This window comes from Bombina bombina, chromosome 6 (genome assembly GCF_027579735.1).
Source record: "Bombina bombina isolate aBomBom1 chromosome 6, aBomBom1.pri, whole genome shotgun sequence".
NCBI lineage: Eukaryota > Metazoa > Chordata > Amphibia > Anura > Bombinatoridae > Bombina > Bombina bombina.
The window spans coordinates 416,877,938-416,903,073 of NC_069504.1; positions in this window are offsets into that span (position 1 = coordinate 416,877,938).

Below are 25,136 nucleotides of genomic sequence, written 5' to 3' on the forward strand. Positions count from 1 at the left end.
CTTTTGATTCATACAGGATTTCCTGCCTATCCAGATGTCTTGCTTTACTATATGCTCTTTCGAGACAATTTTGTGAGTAACCAAGTTCTTTGAATCTCTGTTTTAATTCATTGACCTCAGTTTTAAAGGTTTCTAATTTAGAACAATTACGCCTATGTCTAAGATATTGACCTTGAGGTATATTTTGAAGTAAATGTAGGATCAGTAGGATAATTCTTTAAATTTGTATAATGTACTTTGTCACAAACTTGAATATATATATATACAAATTTAAAGAATGATCCTACTGTAGTGTATTCCTCAAAATTAGATACTATCCTGGGGGAAGCCCTTAAACAGGGAATAATTAATAAACAAGAATTTGATTTCTTAAAAGAAAAGCTTCCAATTATACCCACTTTTTATACTATCCCAAAATTACATAAAGGGAGATTGCCCCCTCCAGGAAGCCCAATAATATCTGGGATTGGATCTCTAACTGAGAAAATCTCAGAATATGTTGACTATAGTCTCAGACCCTTCCTTGATAATTTGCCTTCCTTTGTTAAAGACTCATTAGATGTCCTAAAAAAACTGGAAGGTTTCACTGTTCTCAAAAATACACTGCTGGTAGCAATTGATGTGGAAGGGTTATATTCTTCAATCCCACATGACAAAGATGTGGAAATATGTGGATATTTTCTTGAACAGAGAGGCAAAAGATATACTGAGCACACAAAATTTGTGACCTCCCTTCTGAATTTCTTGCTAAGACATAATTATTTTATTTTCAATCAAAAAATTTATGAACAAATTCTAGGCACAGCCATGGGCACTTGTTGTGCCCCAATGTATGCATGTCTGTACCTAGGCTATTGGGAAAAGGAAGTTATCTGAGATGGTAATTACAAAGATCACATAGGATTATGGATAAGTTTTATAGATGATGTATTATTGTTATGGTAGGGGTCAGAAGAAAAATTGACAGACTTTATGGACTTCCTGAATATTAATAACTTTAATCTAAAATTCACCTACACAAGTAGTAAAACAGAAATTAGTTTTCTAGACTTGACTATAAGGAATGATAATCAATGTATTGTGACTGCCACCCACAGAAAACAAACAGCAGGTAACACTCTGCTACGTGCAGATAGTCATCACCCTGTCCATTTACTTCAAAATATACCTCAAGGTCAATATTTTAGACATAGGCGTAATTGTTCTAAATTAGAAACCTTAAAAACTGAGGTCAATGAATTAAAACAGAGATTCAAATAACGTGGTTACTCACAAAATTGTCTCAAAAGAGCATATAGTAAAGCAAGATATCTGGATATTCAGGAATCCTGTATAAATCAAAAGATAAACTGAAAGAAGATTCAGTAAGATTTATAAGTACTTACAATGATTCTTGGGCAAAAATAAGATCAATTCTTCTAAGACATTGGCATATTCTAACTCTAGATGGCTCTATAGCAAAATGTGTGGGCAAAACACCTCAAATGACAGCAAGAAAAGCTCCAAATCTTAAAGACAAACTTGTCAAAAGCCACTTCTCTTCCAATATAGATAGCAATTGGCTATCTCAATACAAAAGTAAAGATGGTAACTTCAAATGTTCAAAATGTTCAGTATGTACAAATGTGACAATTGGAAATACATTTATTGATAAATTTGGTAAACAATGGTACATTCATGGACACATGAATTGCCAAAGTGAAGGAATAGTTTATTTAGTTTACTGTAGCTGCCCTTGTTATTATGTAGGAAAAACCTACAGAGAGCAAAAGGAAAGAATAAAAGAACACAAAATAGATATTAAAAATAAATTGATTGACACTAGCAGTGTAGCAAGACATTTTTTCTATAATCATAACAGCAACAAGCATGAACTAAAATGTAGGGGTCTACAAAGAATAGACCTCAAAGAAAGAGGAGGTAATCTATTCTTGATAAATTATTATTACAAAATGAATGTAAATGGACCTATAATTTAAAAACACTCACCCCTTTAGGAATGAATGAGGAAATAAACTATGCATGCTTTTTGGCTGAATTAATTTTTACTATATATATATATATATATACAGGTATATATATTTAAAAATATCAGATATAATTTAGTTTTATAATACTTTTACTGCAGATGAGATGGTATGAATTCATATCGAAGTTCACTTCTCAGAAAGTGAATATGGATTTCATTAATAATAATTTAAATGATATCTGCTATAAATTAGAGATCTAATAAATATTTACAAAATACTTCAAAAATACTTTAAACTGCAACACTGCCATATCTATAAACTATTAAAGTATACATATGATTAAGCACATATGATCATTTGGATCGTAGTTCTGACTTCAAGTATTTATATAGATATTGTGCACAAAGGAAAATAAATGTTCATAAATTGTACACTGCGCAGAAAGGGAGCAAAATTATAATACTAAACTATCTGTATTAACTTGTTTCAATTATTGTATATGCTTTCAATGAGTGATATGCATTTAAGTAACAATTGATTACTATTATAAAATGTTACCATTTTGCCCCAACAATGTACACATTTCAAAGGCTTCCAAATGGGAGGAGTTTTCCTCCGTTATTTTTCCTTTGAAAGAAACCTCAAGATTACCTATGATCATGTGATTATTTTTGGAGCCGGAAGAAGCCCCAGAGCCTTAGGGGTGAAACGCGCATAGCTGGCAGTAGTGTTTGCTGGAGCAACAAAGGCAAGAAAGTTTCAAGAACGGAAACTCTTGAATGGAGTTGTCTGGAGTTTGGAGATGCATCCACAAGTGTATGGATTACGAAGTATCATCACAAGGAACAGAGAGGAGAAAAACACCCTAGGGAAATACACCATAATTGTGACATCAACAGGTGTACCTAGGAGGTGTGGCACCACGATAGTGGGACTCCCTCAGAACCGCAAGTATTAACCACTACTTCGGAATTTGTTGAAGTACAGAAGTGGCATTTATTATGCAAACCAAGATTGTTGTAGCCATACTGTGGGACTGCCATATATAAAAGGGCAAAATCAACACACAGGTATATCGTCCCTATACAGTAATCTAAGTATCTGTTGGAACAAGGGCGTCTTTACCTTGTTGTCCTTTTAACATCCAGACACACCCTGACTATTCAACATATACAAATTATATGGAACATTCAACCATAGGATACAAATTCCTCTATCTTAGTGCTGGGAATCTTTGGAGTCTATACCTGTGAATTTAACAGGATTTTGGAATTCATAGTTAAGTTTATGCAGATATACTGCCTATTTATTATTTAACATTTTTTTGTGTTTGAGAGCTCTCTGAGGGAATTTTGTATTCATAGTGCACTATGATAGGAGTTGAATTAACCCATTTTTGGTGACATACATATATATATATTTGCCTATTGGAACTCCAATAAATGCTTTATTTTATGCTCCCTTTCTTGCAGTGTATTGATGCATTGAGCATTGGTTGGTTATTCATAATTATATTGTTATATTGGAGGTCTTTTATTGCTTAGGCAGTATATCCACATATTTTCAGGGAATAGTTAGTGCTAGATAGGAATTGCTGATATTCTCTTTATATTCAATTTAATTTTGTCTTTTCCCTTGCACCAATGGTCTGTTAACTACTTAAATTCAGATCATTGTTACTAGCCTATACTGGAAGTTCCTGACAACACCCTAATATATATATATATAGGGATACCTTGTCTCTGAAATGTCACTGTTCACAGTAAAAGATTTTTGAAAGAAACAGAAAATGCAAGTTTGGTTTGTTATGTTCCCTAGTTGCCCTGGCAGTTGTTGGACTAAGTGAGAGTGCAAATATTGACTATATATACAGTATATATATTTTATTATTTATAAGTACAAGTGTTTTTTTCTTGCTGTATCCTACTCCATAAAGGGGATTGCTGTATCCTACCCCATAATTGGGATTGCTGTGGTTAAAACAGCACTTGGAAACAAAACTGTGAGATATTGAATATCTGATTTGCATATCTTACCCACAGTTACCTGGTGCAATGGTTACAATGTATACAGGGTACTTATAGGGGTAAGCAAGTGGGGATGCTTGTCTATATCTGAAACTTTAATGTTCAATACCTCTATATCTCTTATATATGTATAGGTACAGTATACACACACACACACACACACACACACACACACACACACACATATATATATATATATATATTTATATATATATATATATATATATATATATATATATGTATTTACAATAAGATTAACATATTCCTGTGTGTGAAGAAAATGCAAAGTAAACACATTAATAAATATTATTATGGAATGATTATTTAGACATATATATATATATAAATATATATATATACTTTTGACCCCTTATACATATTTTTATGAATATTTATATGACTATTTTTTATCAGATAGTATAAATGTAACTTTATAGTTAAATGGTATTTATGTTGTGTTTGGTGCAACTTTTACTTTAGCCATAACCCTTTATTCCAGGTCTGCAGTTGTCCTAACCTGATGTGCGTTAAATTCTATTGCACTCAAGCAAAAGGCGTTTACTTTCAGCTTTTAATACAAGCAAAAATGAATGTGCCTGTGATCTACTTATATCATTAGTGGGAAAACATTAGTGTGACACTTGTTATCTAGCCCATAGTAAGAAGACATAGAGGCAGCATTAGCTGGTAAGGATAAGTGAGTCAACATTAGAGAACTGCAATAACTGAGCAATTAATCTATGGTTATTCGTGCAAGCAATGATTGTATGAGTTTAAAAAGATAATTTGAGCTATATCAGTGATCTTAAAAGACCATTCAATACCGTTTAATAGCATATACAACAATTGCATAATAAAAATACAACTCAATTTAAAAAGTGCAGGATTTTTTTTTCTTACAAATGTCAAAGTGTATTTTCTGTCAGTACCCTGTATCATGTGACAACTATCAACCAATCACAGATTCATGTATGTGCACACTGTATACATGCTCAGTAGTAGCCGTTGTCTCAGACAGTGTGGATATAAAATAACTGTGCACATTTAGATAAAGTACATTGAAAAGTCTCTTAAAACTGCATGCTGTATCTGAATCACAAATGCTTAATTTTGACTTTATTGTCCCTTTAAGAATGTTATTATTGTTGTTAAGCTCATTGATAAAGCAATTTCTACATATCTCAAAACAGAATGCACCTGATATGGATGATTATATATTTCCTACCTGTTCTATGTTACATTTAGAATATATTATGTTTTAATATTATTCGGCGAGATTACAAATCTTGCGTTAGCCTTAAAAAGCAGTGTTGAGAGGTCCCAACGCTGCTTTTTAACGCCCGCTGGTATTACGAGTCTGGCAGGTACAGGTGTACCGCTCCCTTTTCTTCCGCGACTCGAGCTTACCGCAAATCCCCTTACGTAAATTGCGTATCCTATCTTTTCAATGGGACTTGCATAACGCCGGTATTATGAGTCTTGGAAGAAGTGAGCGGTAGACCCTCTCCTGTCAAGACTCCTACCGCATTTAAAAGTCAGTAGTTAAGAGTTTTATGGGCTAACGCCGTAACATAAAACTCTTAACTAAAGGGCTAAAAAGTACACTAACACCCATAAACTACCTATTAACCCCTAAACCGAGCCCCCCCCCCCACATCGGAAACACTTAAATTAAAAGTTTAACCCCTAATCTGCAAACCGGACATTGCCGCCACTTTAATAAATATATTAACCCCTAAACGGCCACACTCTCTCCTCGCAAACACTAGTTCAATTTTATTAACCCCTAATCTGCCGTCCCTAACATCGCCGACACCTACCAACATTTATTAACCCCTAAGTCTAACCCTAAATCTAACCCCCCTAACTTAAATATAATTTAAATAAAACAAAATAAAATTACTATCATTAACTAAATTATTCCTATTTAAAACTAAATACTTACCTATAAAATAAACCCTAAAATAGCTACAATATAACTAATAGTTACATTTGTAGCTATTTTAGGATTAATTTTTAATTTACAGGCAACTTTGTATTTATTTTAACTAGGTAGAATAGTAATTAAATAGTTATTAACTATTTAATAGCTACCTAGTTAAAATAAATACAAAGTTGCCTGTAAAATAAATATAAATCCTAAAATAGCTACAATGGAACCGTCATTCATCGTGTAGTCGTCAGTCTGAATGGATGCTCCGCGTCGGCTAGCTTCAAGATGGACCCGCTCTGCTCCGGATGGATGAAGATAGAAGATGCCGCCTGGATGAAGACTTCTGCCCGTCTGGAGGTCCTCTTCTGCCCGGATCGGATGAAGACTTCTGCCCCTCTGGAGGACCACTTGTGCCCGGCTGGGTTAAGACGTCTCACGGTAGGGTGATCTTCAAGGGGGTAGTGTTAGGTTTTATTAAGGGGGGGATTGGGTGGGTTTTAGAGTAGGATTGGGAATGTGGGTGGTGAGTTTTAATGTTGGGGGGGTATTGTATTTTTTTTTTACAGGTAATAGAGCCGATTACTTTGGGGCAATGCCCCACAAAAGGCCCTTTTAAGGGCTATTTGTAATTTAGTATAGGGTAGGGATTTTTATTATTTTGCGGGGCTGTTTTATTTTATTAGGGGGATTAGATTAGGTGTAATTAGTTTAAAATTCTAGTAATTATTTTATTTTTTTCTGTAATTTAGGTTTTTTTTTCCATACTTTAGTTTATTTAATTTAATTGTAATTAATTGTAGGTAATTTAGTTAATTTATTTAATGATAGTGTAGTGTTAAGTGTAATTGTACCTTAGGTTAGGGTTTATTTTACAGGTAAATTTGTACTTATTTTAACTAGGAAATTATTAAATAGTTAATAACTATTTAATAACTATTGTATCTAGTTAAAATAAATACAAAGTTGCCTGTAAAATAAAAATAAATCCTAAAATAGCTACAAATGTAACTATTAGTTATATTGTAGCTAGCTTATGGTTTATTTTACAGGTAAGTATTTAGTTTTAAATAGGAATAATTTATCTAATTGTAGTAATTTTATTCAATTATTTTAAATTATACTTGTAAGGGGGTGTTAGGGTTAGGGTTAAACTTAGATTTAGGGTTTAATAACTTTATTATAGTGGCGGTGACGTTGGCGGCGGCAGATTAGGGGTTAATAAGTGTAGTTAGGTGGCGGCGACATTGGGGGTGGCAGAGTAGGGGTTAATAAATAAAAAGTAGATGTCGGCGATGTGGGGGCAGCAGATTAGGGGTTCATAGGGATAATGTAGGTGGCGGCGGTGTCCGGAGTGGCAGATTAGGGGTTAATAACATTATGCAGGTGTCAGTGATGTTGGGTGCGGCAGATTAGGGGTTAATAAGTGTAAGATTAGGGGTGTTTAGACTCAGGGTTCATGTTAGGGTGTTAGGTGTCGACATAACTTTTATTTTCCCATAGGAATCAATTGGGCTGCGTTAGGAGCTTAACGCTGCTTTTTTTTTTCAGCCGGCTCTCCCCCATTGATTCCTATGGGGAAATCGTGCACGAGCACGTTTAGCCAGCTCAACGCTACCGTAAGAAGTGCTGGTATTGAGGTGAGATGTGGAGCTAAATTTTGCTCTACACTCACCTTTTTGCGGCTAACGCCGGGTTTAAAAAAAAAATGTAATACCAGCGTTGCCTTAAGTGAGCGGTGAAAAAAAAATACTCTTTAGCAACGCACCCCTGTTACCGCAAAACTCGTAATCTCAGTGATTGTTTCTGTATTTTATTTGTACCCTATTGTAACAATGCAATGTTTTGTGGACCCAGGACATACTTGAAAACGAGAGAAATCTCAGTGTATCCTTCCTGGTAAAATATTTTATAAATAAAATAAATAAATAAATAAATACATTTCTTCATACCCTGATAACATTTTATCTGGTGATACAATGTAAAGAAATATATATTACTTCCAATTTGCAAGATTTGCAGTTTCACCTAAAACAGTTATAGATAAAAATAGGCGAGCTTTATTTTACATATGTAAATATAGAACAGGAGTATACAGCCATTAACGGAATTTACCTGTTAACTGGAAATGGCTAATTAACTCCAAAAATGGCAACTCTGTTGTTAATATGAGTTACCTAGCTACATTTTCATAATTACACACTTGCATACAGTATCTTACATCTCTAGATTGCTTTTTATTGTTTTATATCAAATGTGGTTTATCCAAGCATGTAATACAAAGCAAATACATTTAATAAATGGCCAAGTTAATAGGTGAATAAAGTAATATTGTTATGAAAATTGCCTAAAGATTATGCATTGCTTGATGTGTAATTTAAAGGGACGTAAAACCCAATTGTTTCTTTCCAGATTCAGATAGAGTATACATGTTTTAATTATTTTCAGCTAGATTACGAGTTTTGCGTTATGAGTGAAAAAGCAGCGTTATGCTTCATAATGCTGCTTTTTCCCTAACGCTGCTATTACAAGTCTTGTAGGTATAGGTGTACCGCACACCTTTTTGGCCATCACGCAACATCAGTACCGCACTTTTTAAAAAGACCTTTTTCAATGGGACTCCCATAGTGCCGGTATTATGAGTTTGCCTGGGAGGCCAAAAAGTGAGTGGTACACCCTATATTGACAAGATCCGTACCGCCATCAAAAGTCAGTAGTTATGAGTATTACGTTACAAATCTGTAGCATAAAACTCATAACTAAAGTGTTAAAAAGTACACTAACACCCATAAACCACATATTAACCCCTAAACCAAGGCTCTCTCGCATCGCAAACACTATAAAAAAATTATTAACACCTAATCTGCCGATCCGGACCTCGCCGCCACTATTAAAATTTATTAACCCCTATTCCGTCGATCCCCGACATCGTTGGCACTATAATAAACCTATTAACCCCTAAACTGCCGCCCTCCTGCATCGCAAACACTATTTAAATATTATTAACCCCTAATCTGCCGTCCGCCCACACCGCCGCTTTAATAAACCTATTAACCACTAAACCGCAAGCCCCCACAACAAAATATACTAAAATAAATTATTAACCCCTAACCTCTGACCTCCCACATTACTAACTCTACATAAATATATTAACCCCTAATCCTAATCCTAACCCTAGCCTAACCCTAAATCTAACCCTAACCATAACGTAACCCTAAGCCTAACACCCCCTAACTTAAATATAATTGAAATAAATATAAATAAACCTTACAATTATTAACCAAATAATTCCTTTTTAAAACAAAATATAAACGTACCTGTAAAAAAAACCTAAGCTAGCTACAAAATAATTTCAATTATTGGATTGTGTCTGGGGGGCGTCCCTACAACCATAGGAACGCCCTCCAGACCGCAATCAAATCCTGAAAGCACAGAAGGCTTCATGACAGTCGTTAGCTATGACGTTCTATTCCATCATAACGGCTTTAAAGTCCAGTGTAATTATGACGAAATAGAATGGCATAACGGCATTAAAAGGTTAATGTTAATGTTAATATAAAATGTGTATTGGTAACTGCACTGTCTGACATAGAGTCGATTATTTACAGTTAAATGTACTTTATATGCAGATAATCTCAGATACATTATTGTCTTCTAATAGAAAAGATTTATTACATGTCCTGTTATATATGACATTCCCTTGTATAGATAAGAATGTAAAGTTTGTGAAATTGATTTACGTGAAAAGTGATAGAGGAATACTGTAGGGAAAAATGAATATGTGCATGTTTAATATATATGATAAATAAGCACAAATGACATGTTACTTGGTTATTAAGATTGCAAAACTTTATTGTTAGTGATGTCGGGAATTGTTCGCCAGCGAATAGTTCCCGGCGAACATAGCATGTTCGCGTTCGCCTCGGCTGGCGAACATATGCGATGTTCGATCCGCCCCCTATTCGTCATCATTGAGTAAACTTTGACCCTGTACCTCACAGTCAGAATACACATTACAGCCAATCAGCAGCAGACCCTCCCTCCCAGACCCTCCCACCTCCTGGACAGCATCCATTTTAGATTTATTTGGAAGCTGCATTCTTAGTGAGAGGAGGGACAGTGTAGCTGCTGCTGATTTAATAGGGAAATCTATAGCTAGGCTAGTGTATTCAGTGTCCACTACAGTCCTGAAGGACTCATCTGATCTCTGCTGTAAGGACAGCACCCCAAAAAGCCCTTTTTAGGGCTAGAACATCAGTCTGCTTTTTTTTTTTTTCCTGTGTAATCTAATTGCAGTTGCCTGCCTGCCAGCATGTGTGTCAGGCTCACAGCGTATACTGTGCCCACTTGCCCAGTGCCACCACTCATATCTGGTGTAACAGTAGTGTACATTTAAAAAAAAAAAAAACTTTTTTGACTGTGAAATAATAGCAGACAGCTGCCAGTACCCAAGATGGCTGCCAATAAAGGTTAGAGAGCTGTTTTGGGGGGGATCAGGGAGGTTGGGGGCTAAGGGGGATGCTACACCACAGCATATGTAAATATGCTAAAAAATGTAAAAACATTTTAAAAACCTTTTATTTTAGTACTGGCAGACTTTCTGCCAGTACTTAAAATGGCGGGGACAATTGTGGTGGGGGAGGGAAGGGAGCTTTTTGGGAGGGATCAGGGGGTCTGATGTGTCAGGTGGGAGGCTGATCTCTACACTAAAGCTAAAATTAACCCTGCAAGCTCCCTACTAACTACCTAATTAACCCCTTCACTGCTAGCCATAATACACGTGTGATGCGCAGCAGCATTTAGCGGCCTTCTAATTACCAAAAAGCAACGCCAAAGCCATATAAGTCTGCTATTTCTGAACAAAGGGGATCCCAGAGAAGCATTTATAACCATTCATGCCATAATTGCATAAGTAGTTTGTAAATAATTTCTGTGAGAAACCTAAAGTTTGTGAAAAAGTGAACAATTTTTTTTTATTTGATCGCATTTGGTGAAATGGTGGCATGAAATATACCAAAATGGGCCTAGATCAATACTTTGGGTTGTCTACTACACTACACTTAAGCTAAAATTAACTCTACAAGCTGCCTACATGCTCCCTAATTAATCCCTTCACTGCTGGGCATAAAACACGTGTGGTGCGCAGTGGCATTTAGCAGCCTTCTAATTACCAAAAAGCAACGCCAAAGCCATATAAGTCTGCTATAATGGCATGTCTGGCACACAGTGTTGGGGCAAGGGTCCATCTGACCACTGATACCTGGTCTGCAAAGCATGGTCAGGGCAGGTATATCACCTACACTGCGCACTGTGAAGCGGGCGTAACCCTTACACTACCTGATCGATACAACATCATACTTGCGGCTAGATTTGGAGTTTGGCGGTAGATGGGTTGTTAACGATACGCGTGGTTTATGTCTAACGCACGGCATTGTTTGACTCCGGTATATAGAGTAAAAAAAAAACTTCTAACGATACTCCTAACGCGTGTATCCTTCCCGCGTTAGACAGTCTCCCATAGAGATCAATGGAAAAGCAAACAAACACGCTTTTTTCATCTAACACTCGATCTCGCGAGAAATACGCACAGCTCGGTCATATGACGCATACCACATCATGCACAACAATAACACGCCGCAAATGTCACAACAACAATCACTAAACAAAGCACAGAAGCATTACGCATTCACAAGCGGGGGGAATTTTATTGAAATAAAATACACGGAATACGCATATACTTTAAGATGCGGAAATACGCAAAATAACAACAAGAAAAATAAAAATAATACATACACTAGCAAAATAATCGCATTCAATATCAATATATATTAGGACAAACATACATATGCAACACTTCACTAATACCACACCATCGCAAATTAACATTTAAACATAATACTATTGGACAATGTTATAGAAAACGAACACTATGACATCATCGCATTCTACACATTCCACAAATACTAACTCAAAATGAGCATGCGCAAATTCACACACCTAATACACATTGCACAAATACTAATTGCTAATAAAGCACACATGAACACAATTTACAACGCAAATCGGTACATCATTAAACATTTACACAGGGTATATAAGCACCACACAAGCATGGCTTCTTTGACTGTGTTGCTGGTGGGTCTTTGGAGATTGGAGGTTTAAGATTAGAGAGTTTGTGCATTATTGTGAGTGAGTTAGTGTTAGTGTGAGAGAGTCAGTTGTTAGTGTTATCGTGAGTGAGTGTGTGGGAGTTAGTGGTAGTGGGAGAGAGTCAGTTAGTGGGAGCGTGAGTGAGTTAGTGGTAGTGGGAGTTAGTGAGAGTTAGTGGTAGTGTGATAGAGTCAGTTAGTGGGAGTTAGTGAGAGTTAGTGGTAGTGTGAGTTAGTGAGAATTAGTAGTAGTGTGAGTTAGTGAGAATTAGTAGTAGTGTGAGTTAGCGATAGAGTGCTTTTTCTGTACACTTAACACATTTACACGCAAACACATTCAATACATACATACACTTATCAATAACACTACATACACTCCATACCCCATACCCTCTCATACTACACTCCATACCCCATTCCCTGTACTCCCATTCCCTGTAATCCCATTTACTCTTATCCCATACCCCATCCCATCCCCATCCCCTAGTTACATTTAGTTTACATATCCTCCTTTTTGTCTTCTTCTTCATTTTGTTCATTTAAATACTCCTTACCCTCTTTTATTTATATCCCTTTCACACTTTCAGCACTTTTTTTGGTCTTTTTAGTTCTTTATTTTGACCCCCTTTCATTTGATCACACTCACTTTTGTTTTGCTTAGTTGGGGTTTAGTTTAGGGAAGAGATGGAGGGCAGGCAGGGGAGAGGTAGAGGGGGGAGGAGAGGGAGGGGGAGAGGAACAGGGCAGGAAGGGGAGCAGGAAGGGGGGCAGGAAGCGGGGGTGGAAGCGGTGGGTGGACCCAGCCACTTGGTTCAAGATGAACAAGTGGCTGGGCCCAGTGGTGGACAGAGTAGGGCTTCACAGTCTGGGAAACAGAGGGCATCGTCACAGGGGAAGGCCAAGGCGACTAGGGAGGCAAGGTTTTCGATGGAGGAGAAGGAGGCCCTCGTAGAAGCCTATATGGCCAGGTATAGGAGGCTGCAGCATCAGAAGACCACCCCGACTGAGAAGAGGAAGCTCTGGCATGAGATAAGGAATGCAGTCAATGCCGTGGGTGGACGGAATAGAGATATGGACTCTATAAAACATTGATACCGGGACTGCAAGATGGATCTCAAGAAAAAGTTAAGCCTGGAGGCCCGACATGCCGCAGGAACCGGTGGCGGCCCTGCACTGGAAATCGAGTACTGCCGATGGGAGGAAATGTTGCGTCCCAGCATCTCCGAGGTGGATATAGTCGGTATCGGAGGAATTGATACCGGGAACCTGCCATTCTCATCTGACGGTAAGCTCATTTAAGAATACATTCACATACGAATGTATTTCAAGGGACACTATACGCAAACCTTTACTTTCATGATTGAGGTAGAGAATACAATTTTCCAAAAAATTCCAATTTACTTATATTACCTAATTTGATTAATTCTTTAGATATACTTTAATGAAGAAATAGCCATGCACACGGTGAACCAATCACAGGAGGCAGCTATATTCAGCTACCAATCAGCATCTTCTAAGCATATTTAGATATGCTTTTCAGCAAAGAATATCCAGAGAATGAAGCTAATTAGATAAGAAAAGTACATTAGAAAGTTGATTATAATTGTATGCTTCTAAATCATGAAAGATAAAACATTGGGTTTCATGTCCTTTTAAGGATCAGATTAATGCTATAACGTTGTTTACACGCATTCACAATTACTTTGCGGTTACATCAGTATCTAGGCTATAGGTTAGGTGTGCATTTAAACAGACTGAAAACAAACGCTAAAACATTCAGATTGACCAGAGATATCACAAACACGGTTTAGAAAATGCGGAAATCGTATTGATTGTTAGATTTCAAAGTGGATTAATGAGGCTGCATTTGTAATTGTATCGTAAGCTAAGTCATTTAAAGCTTGATTTGCAAATATGCTAATATATACATTTCTTTATTTTTCTAATATACAGAGTCTGGGGAGGAGGCAGCACAGCAAATACAGCCTCCTCCTTCTCCCCGGGATGAGAGTGCTGGGGAGGAATTTCCACCTCAGAGGGAAGAGGCCCCCCGTGACGAAGAGGGCACGGAAGCAGATGAAGAGGCCCCAGAAGCAGAGGAGGAGGCCGCGGAACCAGAGGCCCCTCAAGGACCCGCACCCCGCCGTGCACGGGCACCCCGCCGTGCACGGGCACCCCGCCGTGCACGGGTACCCCGCCAAGCACAACAAGAGGAAATAGCGGAGGTGCGGGTTCTACTAGACTACATAGACCAGATGCGTAACTCCTTGATACAAAATATAGAAGGCCGAACAAGAATTCTTGAAGGACAAAACAAAATAATTGAAGGCCAAAACCAAATAATAAACATACTCACTTGAATAGAAGAAGGGCAAAACAGAACCTTTAATCTACACCAAGAGATGTTTAATTTTTTCCGGGAGGCGCATGCTGGTCTGCCTCCTGCTCCGCCTCCTGCTGCTGGGCCTCCTGATGCTGGTAATTTCCCTCCTGATGCTGGGCCATCTTCTCCTGCCGGCCCATCTTCTCCTGCCGGGCCATCTTCTCCTGCCGAGCCATCTTCTCCTGCCGGCCCATCTTCTCCTGCCGGCCCATCTTCTCCTGCCGGCCCATCTTCTCCTGCCGGGCCATCTCCTCCTGCCGGGCCATCTCCTCCTCCTCACCTTGGTCGTCCCAGTACTCTTCCTTCCACTCTTCCCACAACATATCCAATGAGAACTTGTCGGAGTCGGCAGTTGACCCTCCCAGAGCCTCAGCCCCGTGGGAAGAGGGGAAAGAAGAGGAAGTAAGTATTTGTTTTCATGTTTAATGTTATTTTTATTTAATGTGTAATGGATAGGTATGTAATGATGTGGTTTTCATACACTTGTGGACCACACTCTGTATATAATCTACTTCTATGGGACCGGGTCCATTATAAGTGTGTGAAAACCACATCACATACCTATCCTTGTTCATGATATTGATTGGTTTCTGTGATGTTACAATTATCCATGATGCCATATTACTGTTTGAATGCCAATAACACAGCTTAAAGGGACAGTCAATAAATTATTGATTACAAAGAAAACACTGTATTACGCATTATCAAGTTGGAAACAACAAAACATGGAGAAATACGTGTGACTTATGTGCTTACCCTTGTATCTATGACTATGAAAAATGACCACTTATTTGTTGTTCTGACATAACAACATTTTAGACATCAATGATCAATACATGGTAAATAATATGCTGTATGAGCACAAGTTTTTAGATATACAAATGCTATCCAAATGCCCTCTAGTGGTCAAATTGCATAATGATTACATGCACTCTTCAAGCTCTAAGAAATGAGCACACAAACCTCATAGGTTTAGCTAGCAAATTAAAATAAACACAGACAAATGATTAATTGGTGAGAAACGTTTGATATCATTGAAATTACAAAATTGACTTTTATAATAATGCAAAACATGATTTGTTTTCTAAACTGTCCCTTTAACAAAATTACATATGCTAACATATATTTGCAGATTTTTGGTATATCTACATGTACTTGTTCAAACAATAAATATTGAAAACAGATTTATATTGACGGGTTAAATAAAGTCTATTTTCTTAAAGAGACATTATTGTGTTAATTTTTTAGAAAGACATTTGTTTTAACAATGAATATGGTTTAAAGTCCTTTTAGGAGTGGGGGGTGAAAATATGCTAACAATAATATATTTGGAGATTAACCAATGTGGAACTCATACATGATACAAAAATAAACATTTGCATTAAAGGGACAGTATACTATATTTTTAACCGAACTGTATATAATAGACACTACTAGAAACAACAAGATTAACATATACTGATATCAATATTATAAAGCTTTAAACACTTTCAAAGAAAATCGGGTTAGCTCTCTTGAAAATATAGATGAACCCCCATTACAACCGTAAAACAAGACAATACCCCATCATTAACATATGAAAAGACCCTTTACACAAACAGGAGAAAGCTAGAGATGGTACTCACATGAAACTTTGAGGCTTGGCGAGGAGTCTGAAAACTACTTACATTTTATTTGAACAGAAGGAAAATGAGACGTGTATTTTGAAAAAAATGGACTATCTAACTAGAGACCAAATAAAATATTTTGATTTATAATGTGAGTGTCTAATGAACCTTTAATAAAATATACGACGAAATTACATTTAGAAGAAGTCGGCATCATATATTTAGCATATGATAAAGATAAATGCATATTGATTACTTGATTCTAACACAATAGCGCATATTTATGAATTAGATATTTTTAACATTAAACACAACAGTCATTTTTCATAAAAAGGAACATATTGTTGACCAACATATTAAACAACATGGACTATAGAGATTTGCACTTGCCTCGAAATATCTTATGCATGAAAACATTTTGCTTTCGTTCGTTTATTCAACCAGACATCCAGCAAAAGAGAATGTGGTGGTCTTTATCAGCTATGGGTCAACAATGTAACATGATGCAAACAATCCATATTCGCCATGTTTTTAAACCTGTCTTCGCATTCACAAACGTGTTTAACGTGCACAAACAAATATTGCGGGAATGCGTAATACAATCAGACGTTTTTTTACCTTTGCATGTGACGTCTTAATTAACATGGCGCTTCCTTGATCACGTAAGAACGCAAACCAAAAAAAGGCGCATCCTTGATCGCGTAAGAACGCAAACCAAAAAAAGGCGCATCCTTGATCGCGTAAGAACGCAAACCAAAAAAAGGCACATCCTTGATCGCGTAAGAACGCAAACCAAAAAAAGGCGCATCCTTGATCGCGTAAAAACGTCACTCAATAAGAGGAATCATTGGACAGCCTGGCATGTGACGTCTTAAGCAACATGGCTCATCCGAGATCGCTGAAAAACCGCAGACAATACAAGGCCTCAATTGACAGCTTGGCATATCAATAAGAAACGTATTTATATTTTAGTAACTAGTATGTGTCTAGATTGCTATCTAGGAATGTCATGAAATCATGAATCATCTTTTCAGACTTGACTGTCCCTTTAACTATAGCTATGGTGTATATCTTTAACATTTAAACGATACACATGAGAAATGCATATGCCATTGATGTTTTAAGATATGTTTAGATTGTTTTGGAATAACAATAATGACACATGTATTCATCAAACGTGTCATTTATTCAAGTTGAAATATGGTCAGCCTACCTATAGCCATATATGGGAGGAGAAGTATTTTTTAAAAATATTTGTGGAAAAATATTCCTCATCTAAAATATGCGCATTACACACAGAGATTGATTTGGTTACACTTTTACAATAAGACTTGAAAATGAAATACATGTGCTGTCAACATTACAATAAGATTGTTTATTAATAAGATTATATGTCCTTGTTCATGTAAAAAGGACAAAAACGCTTTAGAAATGGAAATACATTCATTAACAATTGTGCTCACCATCACTTAAAGGGACATGATTTTTATTTATAAAAAGAGGATACACAGAGACAATACTAATTCAATAACATGAACACTTTACAGGGATTATATCATTGTATCAATCCTCAGATCATTTGTTAAAGGTGCATCAATTCATGCAGAGTTTATAAATACACACATGGATGTGAAATTTGAAATATACATATATATACACAAATAACTATCTATATATACATATATAAACAATTACTATGCTAATCATAATCATGCAATGATAAAGCTTTTCAAAAATATATAAAGACAAATAATAAAATTACATTGGAGATGTTAATCTTAAAGTCATTTACAATTGTATTACATATATGATTCAGGAAACACCATTATTTTTGGTAAGGTCCCTTTAAGGATCAACCAGATAAACTAGAGATTTCAATCAATGACATGAATAAGGAGGACAAAGAATCGTGCAATGACATGTCTTTTATTAGTATGTCAGAAAACATCAACAACGTTTATAAATAATCATGTAAATATCAGGAAAATTGGAGCCATATGACAAGGTAAGAGAGTGCATCACAGTCCATGAAGAGAGTTGCCAAGGGCCAGCATAGCCCCATTGGAGGCATATGACAAGGTAACAGAGTGCATCACAGTCCATGAAGAGAGTTGCCAAGGGCCAGCATAGCCCCATTGGAGCCATATGACAAGGTAACAGAGTGCATCACAGTCCATGAAGAGAGTTGCCAAGGGCCAGCATAGCCCCATATGAGCCATATGACAAGGTAACAGAGTGCATCACAGTCCATGAAGAGAGTTGCCAAGGGCCAGCATAGCCCCATTTGAGCCATATGACAAGGTAACAGAGTGCATCACAGTCCATGAAGAGAGTTGCCAAGGGCCAGCATAGCCCCATTGGAGCCATATGACAAGGTAACAGAGTGCATCACAGTCCATGAAGAGAGTTGCCAAGGGCCAGCATAGCCCCATTTGAGCCATATGACAAGGTAACAGAGTGCATCACAGTCCATGAAGAGAGTTGCCAAGGGCCAGCATAGCCCCATTGGAGCCATATGACAAGGTAAGAGAGTGCATCACAGTCCATGAAGAGAGTTGCCAAGGGCCAGCATAGCCCCAATGGAGCCATATGACAAGGTAACAGAGTGCATCACAGTCCATGAAGAGAGTTGCCAAGGGCCAGCATCGCCCCATTTGAGCCATATGACAAGGTAACAGAGTGCATCACAGTCCATGAAGAGAGTTGCCAAGGGCCAGCATAGCCCCATTGGAGCCATATGACAAGGTAACAGAGTGCATCACAGTCCATGAAGAGAGTTGCCAAGGGCCAGCATAGCCCCATTGGAGCCATATGACAAGGTAACAGAGTGCATCACAGTCCATGAAGAGAGTTGCCAAGGGCCACCATAGCCCCATTGGAGACATATGACAAGGTAACAAAGTGCATCACAGTCCATGAAGAGAGTTGCCAAGGGCCAGCATAGCCCCATTTGAGCCATATGACAAGGTAACAGAGTGCATCACAGTCCATGAAGAGAGTTGCCAAGGGCCAGCATAGCCCCATTGGAGCCATATGACAAGGTAACAGAGTGCATCACAGTCCATGAAGAGAGTTGCCAAGGGCCAGCATAGCCCCATTTGAGCCATATGACAAGGTAACAGAGTGCATCACAGTCCATGAAGAGAGTTGCCAAGGGCCAGCATAGCCCCATTTGAGCCATATGACAAGGTAAAAGAGTGCAACAGGCACAACAATAATAAGAAAAAAAGGCCAAATGGCAACCATAACAAAAACATCAACATGTGGACGGAGGATTCTTATCTGCACCCTTGGAGCATCTCCAGATCCTCCACTTACTGGTCATCCCCTTCATCGTCCTGTGCATGTCCAGCTCCAGATTCAGGCATTGAATTTAATCACATGATCTGCCGCAAAGTCAAATGCTGAACCTGGAGCTGGGCCTGCATGGTGTCGTTCATCCCTCTCAGGACAGCTGCGTTCCTCAACACGGCCTGCTCTACACGTGCTATACCTTCTAGCATGAGCCATGTTGAGTCACAGCCTAAAATAAAGAATAAATAAAATATTAATGATAATTACACAACAGACAAAATAAAAAGCAAATATACATTGTCATCATAAAGACAAATAATTTTTTAAATTAATTTGTTGACATTGATTATTTACACATGAAATATGTTATTCAGACAGACCTAAACCATTAAATGGACATTTTAATCCAACATGTTGTCCCCTTTAATTGGTTTTTGATGATCCACTTTTACAGCTTGAGTGTCTTAAATCTTGTTAAAAGATTTACATTGTACTTACATTAGCAATTTTAAGATTTTAGTTATACTGTGGTAGGCACACCTATCCTTAAACATTTTGGTGTTGAGGACAAGCTGTGTAAACATAGCAACCAGAAGAAATTACATTCCCACTGGGTTATACAAGAGATAATGTATGATCATTTGGACATAAATATTTGGATACAAATAGTGGTGATTGGTATATGTAGTGATATCAAATTAAAGGGACAGTAAACCTAAATATTTTAGTTACTGATTTAGATAGAGCATGACATTAAAAAGAATTATTAATTTACTCGTATTCTTTAAATGTTTGAATTCTCAAGCTATATTTTAAATGCAAGAATGTAAGTTTATAGGGCAGGCCATTTTTGTTTATCAACTTTGGTTGTCCCTGCTGATTGATGGATACATCCATCCAACAATAAAGAAATGATGTCCATATTTTTTAAAATAAAAACAAAATATAGGCATTTCTTTGTTTCAATAAAGATAGCAAGAGAATGAAGAATAATTGATAAGAGTAGTAAATTATAAATTTGATTAACATTGCATGCTCTATTTGAATCACAATGTACAAATTTTCAGTCAGTGTACCTTTAAGTATCTTATAATGTTGATTTTGAATGATACTTACAGCTGTGCCTGGGAAGGACAATCCGACAGCCAGGACAATGAAGGTTGAGACAGGGGGGAGGGATGGGATTGGGTTGGGGAGGGATGGGCTGCTGCTCTGGGGTAGCCCGTACAGCTGGGGAGTGGTGAGTTGGGGGCTGGGCAGCTGGGGTAGCTGTACAGGGCAAAAGACGGGGAGAGCGGCGAAGGGGGACGAAGGGGCGTTTTTTGGGAGGGATACGATAGGACAAATGGGAAGGGAAGGGGACTGGCAGGGAGCTGGGCAGGGGACTGGGCAGGGGGCTGGGCAGGGGGCTGGGCAGGGGACTGGGCAGGGGGCTGGGCAGGGGGCTGGGCAGGGGGCTGGGCAGGGGACTGGGCAGGGGACTGGGCAGGGGGCTGGGCAGGGGACTGGGCAGGGGAGGAACAATGATGACCAGAAGCAGAGGATCCATCTGAAATAAATATAATAAATATATTAACATCTCATACATCATGAAATCAAATCAACGCATTTCAACTTGATTATGTTTGCAATATACTTAGAAGTGTGTTTGAATTTCTAAACAATGATGACATGAGGATATGGTATGCATATAGGCACTCAGATGAATATCAATGACTGTCTGTACAATTCTAAAATTATTATTGTGGTTTGCCCTAGAATATGCATGTGACATCATGATGGCATGAATTTCCAATCCAAATATTTAAACAAATCCAAGCATATCTTCATGATGCCTGATATATAAAGGGGGCAGTAGTGTATTTGAACAGACAAATAATATTCCTTTTTAAAGTGCAAAAGCTGTAGACTTTGAATGTCTTCAATTAAATGATTTCCAATAAAAAAACATATTGGATACATGTTAGATATATTTCACATACCATCAGACTCCAAGTGAACCTCTTCCTCCTCCGTCCCACATGTTAAATCAATCTCTGTAAAACATAACATGTTGTGTACACGTTAAGATCAGATATTATAACATATGTTACTGTTGCTCAAAGACACACATCAATGTTGCATTAAAGATATACACACCCAAAGTTATGATTTACATCATTTTGATGGAGCATACAAATGACATTATATTTGTTATTATCAATGATTCAGATTTTCTATTTATTGTTTGTATTCATTTTAAAATCATAAAAGCATAGTACATTGAACATTTAAGATTTGTCATGTGTGTATCACTTGATGATTGTTGTCAAAAATGAACATGGAAACAAACATATGCTATACATCTTCTGAATAACAAAGGTGTAGACTAAGAAAGTTTTAATTCTTAATCTTTCAATATTCAAATAAAATTAATATATAATCAGAGGAGTCAATTATATGTTTTTTTCAAATGTTATGCTTCATCAGAATCATGCTCATAATATTGATTACCAATACACCTTCAATGACATATAAATGAGTCAATGGACTTACCAGAAGACCGCAAAGGCGGCTCTGTGTCAGTGCTGGATTCCTCTGGGCTCCCCACACCAACTCTCTCTATGAATGATATAGATATATATTAGTGAACACATTTGGGATAGCACTAAATCACATCTGTATTGATTTATAAGAATAATCAACTTTAAAATGTGAAGAATAGAGCAGTCATTATAAAATAAAATGCTTGATTGAATCAAGGGGATTCTGTAAAAAATGATGTATTGAACATATGTTTAATTTCTGACTATATTAGACATCAAACTCATCTCATACGATGCTATTGCATATCTAAATATACCCATTGAGCAATGTTCTTCAAAGAATACACACAAACCACATTTTGAATAACAGCTGTTGACAAATATAAACAAAGACATGTGGCACATCGATCCATTTGTGCAATGTACAGTAATCTTGTTTAGGACACAACACATATTGATCACAATACCAAACCAAATTGATTAGTACAAATATGTAATCATGGTGCTGTTAGAGTATGCTTATATCTAGAAAGTAACTCCAACAGTGAATATGTGAATTATATATCAATATTGTCTAATCCAAAGAATGTGAGGATTAATGAATCAATTGTTTATTAAAGGGACACTGACATGATTTATTTCAATCATTGATTTCACTGTTCAAACTGTTCCAAATGATTTAACATTGACTCCTATTATAATTGTAATGTTGATACATTTTAATCTTAAAGGCAGATAAGCAATATTGGATTCAATAAATATTGTTTGTTGAAGGTATCCACCAATCATCAATAAAAACCCAGGTTGGTCAACCAAAATTGAGCTGCAGATAAACGTACATTCTTGATTTTAAAATACATTTAGCAATAGAATATTTCACATATGATTATAGTATTATATTTAAATGTTGCTTAATATTGCATGCTCTATCTGAATGACAACATTAATAATTTTAGCTCAGTGTCCCTTTAACTCCTTAATGACCGCAGCACTTTTCCATTTTCTGTCCGTTTGGGACCAAGGCTATTTTTACATTTTTGCGGTGTTTGTGTTTAGCTGTAATTTTCCTCTTACTCATTTACTGTACCCACACATATTATATACCGTTTTTCTCGCCATTAAATGGACTTTCAAAAGATACCATTATTTTCATCATATCTTATAATTTACTATAAAAAACATTATAAAATATGAGAAAAAAATGGAAAAAAACACACTTTTTCTAACTTTGACCCCCAAAATCTGTTACACATCTACAACCACCAATAAACACCCATGCTAAATAGTTTCTAAATTTTGTCCTGAGTTTAGAAATACCCAATGTTTACATCTTCTTTGCTTTTTTTGCAAGTTATAGGGCCATAAATACAAGTAGCACTTTGCTATTTCCAAACCACTTTTTTTCAAAATTAGCGCTAGTTACATTGGGACACTAATATCTTTCAGGAATCCCTGAATATCTATTGACATGTATATATTTTTTTTTAGAAGACATCCCAAAGTATTGATCTAGGCCCATTTTGGTATATTTCATGCCACTATTTCACCGCCAAATGCGATCAAATAAAAAAAATTGTTCACTTTTTCACAAATTTTTTCACAAACTTTAGGTTTCTCACTGAAATTATTTACAAACAACTTATGCAATTATAGAATAAATGGTTGTAAATGCTTCTCTGGGATCCCCTTTGTTCAGAAATAGCAGACATATATGGCTTTGGCTTTGCTTTTTGGTAATTAGAAGGCTGCTAAATGCCACTGCGCACAATACGTGTATTATGCCCAGCATTGAAGGGGTTAATTAGGGAGCATGTAGGGAGCTTCTAGGGTTAATTTTAGCTTTAGTGTAGTGTAGTAGACAACCCCAAGTAATGATCTAGGCCCATTTTGGTATATTTCATGCCACCATTTCACCGCCAAATGCGATCAAAGTAAAAAAAAACGTTAATTTTTTTACAATTTTAGGTTTCTCACTGAAATTATTTACAAACAGCTTGTACAATTATGGCACAAATGGTTGTAAATGCTTCTCTGGGATGCCCTTTGTTCAGAAATAGCAGACATATATGACTTTGGCGTTGCTTTATGGTAATTAGAAAGTTGCTAAATGCTGCTGCGCATCACACGTGTATTATGGCTAGCAGTGAAGGGGTTAATTAGGTAGTTTGTAGGGAGCTTGCAGGGTTAATTTTAGCTTTAGTGTAGAGATCAGCCTCCCACCTGACACATCCCACCCCCTGATCCCTCCCAAACAGCTCCCTTCTCTCCCCCACCCCACAATTGTCCCCGCCATCTTAAGTACTGGCAGAAAGTCTACCAGTACTAAAATAAAAGTTTTTTTTTTTTTTTAAGAAAAAAAAAAAAAAAAGCATATTTACATATGCTGTGTTTAGGATCCCCCCCTTAACCCCCAACCTCCCTGATCCCCCCCAAAACAGCTCTCTAAGCCTCCCTCTCAGCCTTATTGGGGGCCCACTTTTGACACATTTTTTCCGTAGTGTAGCGGTTCCCACCCGCTCCCTCCCCGTGCACGCGCCCGCCCCCGCCCCCTCGTGCACGTGCGCGCGCCCGTGCTCCCCCCGGGCTTACCCGCCCACGATCCCCCCCCCCTCCACATGACCAGGGCCATCGATGGCCGCCACCCACCTCCCACACCGGCTCCCACCCACCAACGATACCGGCCATCGATGTCCGGTGCAGAGAGGGCCACAGAGTGGCTCTCTCTGCATCGGATGGCCGTGAAAGGTTATTGCAGGATGCCTCCATATCGAGGCATCACTGCAATAACCGGAAAGCAGCTGGAAGCGAGCAGGATCGCTTCCAGCTGCTTTCCACACCGAGGACGTGCAGGGTACGTTCTCAGGCATTAACTGCCTTTTTTCTGAGGACGTACCCTGCACGTCCTCGGTCATTAAGGGGTTAATATAAAAAATATATTGATTTGACAAGGTTGGTGTTAATGAATTCTCTACTCCATATGTTGATGTAATGAATGGGATTGAGCATGCAATTCGAATCTAATATGTTATTTAAGGATATCCTAAGAATTATTTAATTTTCATCTATTAAAGGGACATGAAGCTCTAAATGTGTAATTGTATACTTTTTGAAACTATGTACTACTGTTATCTCAACACATGATTTTAACTTTTGACCCAATGCCAATTTATGCATAAAAAAACAGCCGGATAATACCAGTAATGCATTGTTTAACCTAAACCAAAATCAATATGTTTTTAGAAGAACTAAAA